At 48.9% G+C, this 5,613-nt stretch overlaps 1 non-coding gene across 1 annotated transcript; it reads left to right on the top strand.

The window, feature by feature from the left end:
* Positions 1 to 376: 376 nt before the first annotated feature.
* On the top strand, positions 377 to 526 carry LOC138294451 (U12 minor spliceosomal RNA). Its single transcript, XR_011203450.1, has one exon. It is a non-coding gene; the product is annotated as a U12 minor spliceosomal RNA (small nuclear RNA).
* Positions 527 to 5,613: the final 5,087 nt, after the last annotated feature.

Here is a 5,613-nt window from a genome sequence, read left to right as displayed (position 1 = left end):
ATATTTGTCCCTGTAGTTTGCGATTGTTCGTATTCGCATGCACTTCTCTAAGGCGACTGTAGATGGCGTGGTGGTTTAAGTTTACGATACGTGCACGTCACCGCCAAGGAAGGCACCGGTTCAGACGCCATTGCTCGCCAACGCCGCATTTCCCATGAGGCTACGCAACATGCTAATTTACATATTTTGTTCGCAAGGCAAAGTTACCGTATTTGAACGAGTTGTGATTGAGCGGTGCCTTTTTTTTGGCAGACTTTAACATTTAAATACCGTCAACTGATTAGTATTTATTAAACTAATTAGGCCCATGCTTTCCTCGCTCTCACTTACAAGTGGTTTCACTCCTTAGTGGTCTCCATCTCGCTGATTTCAACGCATGCCTTAAACTAATGAGTAAGGAAAATAACGATCTTGGGTGACGCCAGGATCCTCACTCATAATGTGAGAGGAATTTTTGAACGGGTACAGGTCGTCCCGTGGGTGACCCGCCTACTTAGCAGGATGCCCTGGTGCAGCGATCTGCCCGGCCCTATACTGTTAAAAAATATAATTATTATTCGTTTAAAAGATGACGTAACGTCATAGTCAAATATTGTTTCACATAATAATTATTTGATAGCTGTGTGGTCGTATCAATGTGTAGTATTTTACTTGTGAAAATTTGTATATATCATTAAGTAAACTGAGACATTGGTGTGTAGTAAAACGTTTCCTTGTTCTTTATTTCCGGTATGGTATTATATAGAGGAACGGTATTTTTTCTTTCAGGTCTGGCTTGGTAGAGCAACAGCAATAAAACACCTATTTATTTATTTTTAAACAAAATATACATATAGTGGACGCTAAAACATTTAGGGCCGTATTTATACTCCGTTTGCGCCGAATTTGCGTCGTTTTTTTTGACGCAAATTCGACGCTAAACTAACGCCAACTAACGCCATATTTATACTATGGCGTTAGAGGCGTATAGCGCCAAAGTTCCCGGAATGTGCGTCATTTTTTAGCGTGAACCCCTTCCTTGCGTTAATGATATGCAAGGGAGGCGTTCCCGTCTAAAAAATGACTCCCAGGCCTTTACGTGGTATTTATACTCCCGGGCAAAAGAGACGCCCGGGAGTGGGCGTGGCTAAAAACGGCGCATTTGCGCCGCTTTTTAACGCCTGGGTCAGGCATGGCGTTAAGGGACAAGTGGGCTCAAAATGAGCCCAGAGTGCCCTCCCCTGCCCCCAGGGACCCCCCCTGCCACCCTTGCCCACCCCAGGAGGACACCCAAGGCTGGAGGGACCCACCCCAGGGACATTCAGGTAAGTTCAGGTAAGTATTTTTTTTTTTTTTTAAATAATTTTTTTTGGCATAGGGGGGCCTGATTTGTGCCCCCCTACATGCCACTATGCCCAATGACCATGCCCAGGGGACAGAAGTCCCCTGGGCATGGCCATTGGGCAAGGGGGCATGACTCCTATCTTTACAATGATAGGAGTCATGTTGATGGGGGATGGGCGTCGTTAAAAAATGGCGCAAGTCGGGTTAAGACGATTTTTTTGCCTCAACCTGACTTGCCCCATTTTAAGACGCCCTAACGTCATTTTTGCCCAACGCCGGCACTGCCTGGTCTACGTGGTTTTTTTCCACGCACACCAGGCAGCGCCGGTCTGCTTGCGCCGGCTAACGCCATTCCATAAATACGGCGCCCGCATGGCGCTTCAGAATGGCGTTAGACGGCGCAAAATTTTTTGACGCTAAACTGCGTTAGCGCAGTTTAGCGTCAAAAAGTATAAATATGGGCCTTAGGGCCGTATTTATACTCTGGTTGCGCCGAATTTGCGTCGTTTTTTTCGACGCAAATTAGACGCTAAACTAACGCCAACTAACGCCATATTTATACTATGGCGTTAGACGGTTCGGGCGCCAAAGTGCCCGGAGTGTGCGTCATTTTTTAGCGTGAACCCCTTCCTTGCGTTAATGATATGCAAGGGAGGCGTTCCCGTCTTAAAAAATGACTCCCAGGCCTTTACGTGGTATTTATACTCCCGGGCAAAAGAGACGCCCGGGAGTGGGCGTGGCTAAAAACGGCGCATTTGCGCCGCTTTTTAACGCCTGGGTCAGGCATGGCGTTAAGGGACAAGTGGGCTCAAAATGAGCCCAGAGTGCCCTCCCCTGCCCCCAGGGACCCCCCCTGCCACCCTTGCCCACCCCAGGAGGACACCCAAGGCTGGAGGGACCCACCCCAGGGACATTCAGGTAAGTTCAGGTAAGTATTTTTTTTTCTTTTTTTTATAATTTTTTTTGGCATAGGGGGGCCTGATTTGTGCCCCCCTACATGCCACTATGCCCAATGACCATGCCCAGGGGACAGAAGTCCCCTGGGCATGGCCATTGGGCAAGGGGGCATGACTCCTATCTTTACAATGATAGGAGTCATGTTGATGGGGGATGGGCGTCGAAAAAAAATGGCGCAAGTCGGGTTAAGACGATTTTTTAGCGTCAACCGGACTTGCCCCATTTTAAGACGCCCTAACGTCATTTTTGCCCAACGCCGGCGCTGCCTGGTCTACGTGGTTTTTTTCCACACACACCAGGCAGCGCCGGTCTGCTTGCGCCGGCTAACGCCATTCCATAAATACGGCGCCCGCATGGCGCTTCAGAATGGCGTTAGACGGCGCTAAATTTTTTGACGCTAAACTGCGTTAGCGCAGTATAGCGTCAAAAAGTATAAATATGGGCCTTAGGGCCGTATTTATACTCTGGTTGCGCCGAATTTGCGTCGTTTTTTTCAACGCAAATTCGACGCTAAACTAACGCCAACTAACGCCATATTTATACTATGGCGTTAGACGGTTCGGGCGCCAAAGTGCCCGGAGTGTGCGTCATTTTTTAGCGTGAACCCCTTCCTTGCGTTAATGATATGCAAGGGAGGCGTTCCCGTCTTAAAAAATGACTCCCAGGCCTTTACGTGGTATTTATACTCCCGGGCAAAAGAGACGCCCGGGAGTGGGCGTGGCTAAAAACGGCGCATTTGCGCCGCTTTTTAACGCCTGGGTCAGGCATGGCGTTAAGGGACAAGTGGGCTCAAAATGAGCCCAGAGTGCCCTCCCCTGCCCCCAGGGACCCCCCCTGCCACCCTTGCCCACCCCAGGAGGACACCCAAGGCTGGAGGGACCCACCCCAGGGACATTCAGGTAAGTTCAGGTAAGTATTTTTTTTTCTTTTTTTTATAATTTTTTTTGGCATAGGGGGGCCTGATTTGTGCCCCCCTACATGCCACTATGCCCAATGACCATGCCCAGGGGACAGAAGTCCCCTGGGCATGGCCATTGGGCAAGGGGGCATGACTCCTATCTTTACAATGATAGGAGTCATGTTGATGGGGGATGGGCGTCGAAAAAAAATGGCGCAAGTCGGGTTAAGACGATTTTTTAGCGTCAACCGGACTTGCCCCATTTTAAGACGCCCTAACGTCATTTTTGCCCAACGCTGGCGCTGCCTGGTCTACGTGGTTTTTTTCCACGCACACCAGGCAGCGCCGGTCTGCTTGCGCCGGCTAACGCCATTCCATAAATACGGCGCCCGCATGGCGCTTCAGAATGGCGTTAGACGGCGCTAAATTTTTTGACGCTAAACTGCGTTAGCGCAGTATAGCGTCAAAAAGTATAAATATGGGCCTTAGGGGCATGTTTATACTCTGTTTGCACCAAATTAGTGTCATTTTTTTTTACTCTAATTCGGTGCAAAACTAACTCCATATTTATACTTTGGTGCTAGACCCCTCTAGCACCAAATTTATGGAGTTAAAGTCATTTTTTGAAAGTGGAGTCCTACTTTGCCTTAATGAGATGCAAGGTAGGCGTTCCCGTGCAAAAAATGACTCTATGGCCTTAACACCATATTTAGGGGCATATTTATACTCTGCGGCGTATTTATACTCTGTTTGCACCGAATTAGAGTCATTTTTTTTTACTCTAATTCGGTGCAAAACTAACTCCATATTTATACTTTGGTGCTAGACCCATCTAGCACCAAGGACCTGATTTAAACTTTTTTTGCACCGCATTAACGTCATTTTATGACACAAAAGTGGCGCAAACTTACAAAATATTGGCCCTTATTTATACTTTTTGCTGCAAAACTGCACTAACTCAGTTTTGCACCAAAAAGTTGAGCACCGGCTTGCACCATTTCTGTGCACCAGCCGGGCACCATATTTATGGAATGGTGCAAGCCGGTGCAAAGGGTAGGCTAGAGTTTTAAAAAATGACTTTAGTCGGGTGGGGCTGGCAGTATAGAAGAAGAGGGTTTAGCACCAAAAAATGGCTTTAGGCAGGTTAGAGTAAAAATAAATGACTCTAACCAGATTAGCGTCATTTTATGGTGCTAAACCTACCATGCCACATGACTCCTGAATTAGGAAAGGCAGGAGTCATGCCCACCACCCCAGTGGCCAGCACAGAGGACAGGGGTCCCCTGGGCATGGCCATTGCACCCGGTGCCATATATGGGGGCCCATTTCAGGGCCCCCTGTGGCACTTTCAAAAATAAAATGCACTTACCTGTACTTACCTGGGATGGGGTCCCCCATCCTCGCAGTCCCTCTAGTGTGGGTGGGGGTGCCCCTAGGGCCTAGGGAGGGCACCTCTGGGCTTATTCCATGGTGTTCCACCATGGAAATAGGGCCACAGGTCCCCTAAGACCTGCCCTGACCCAGGTCTTAAAAAATGGGGCAAAGCAAGCTTTGCCCCATTTTTTGACCCTTCCTCCCTCCTTTGCACCATTTTTACATGGGAGTATAAATATGGTGTTAAGGCCATAGAGTCATTTTTTTGCACGGGAACGCCTACCTTGCATCTCATTAAGGCAAGGTAGGTTTCCACTTCCAAAAAATGACTTTAACTCCATACATTTGGGCCCGTATTTATACTTTTTGACGCTAAACTGCGCTAACGCAGTTTAGCGTCAAAAAATTTAGCGCCGTCTAACGCCATTCCGAAGCGCCATGCGGGCGCCGTATTTATGGAATGGCGTTAGCCGGCGCAAGCAGACCGGCGCTGCCTGGTGTGCGTGGAAAAAAACGACGTACACCAGGCAGCGCCGGCGTAGGGGGAAAATGGCGCTAGGGCGTCTTAAAATGGCGCAAGTCGGGTTGACGCTAAAAAATCGTCTTAACCCGATTTGCGCCATTTTTTCGATGCCCAGACGCCATTTAAATGACTCCTGTCTTAGTAAAGACAGGAGTCATGCCCCCTTGCCCAATGGCCATGCCCAGGGGACTTGTGTCCCCTGGGCATGGTCAGTGGGCATAGTGGCATGTAGGGGGGCACAAATAAGGCCCCCCTATGCCACAAAAAAAATAAAAAAATAAAAAAAATTATACTTACCTGAACTTACCTGTACTTCACTGGGATGGGTCCCTCCATCCTTGGGTGTCCTCCTGGGGTGGGCAGGGGTGGCAGGGGATGTCCCTGGGGGCAGGGGAGGGCACCTGTGGGCTCATTCTGAGCCCACAGATCCCTTAACGCCTACCCTGACCCAGGCGTTAAATTCAGGCGCAAATGCGGGTTTTTTTGACCCGCCACCTCCCGGGCGTGATTTTTGCCCGGGAGTATAAATACGACGCAT

Source organism: Pleurodeles waltl, chromosome 4_2 (genome assembly GCF_031143425.1).
Source record: "Pleurodeles waltl isolate 20211129_DDA chromosome 4_2, aPleWal1.hap1.20221129, whole genome shotgun sequence".
Lineage (NCBI taxonomy): Eukaryota > Metazoa > Chordata > Amphibia > Caudata > Salamandridae > Pleurodeles > Pleurodeles waltl.
This window is presented reverse-complemented; position numbering and strand designations above follow the sequence as displayed.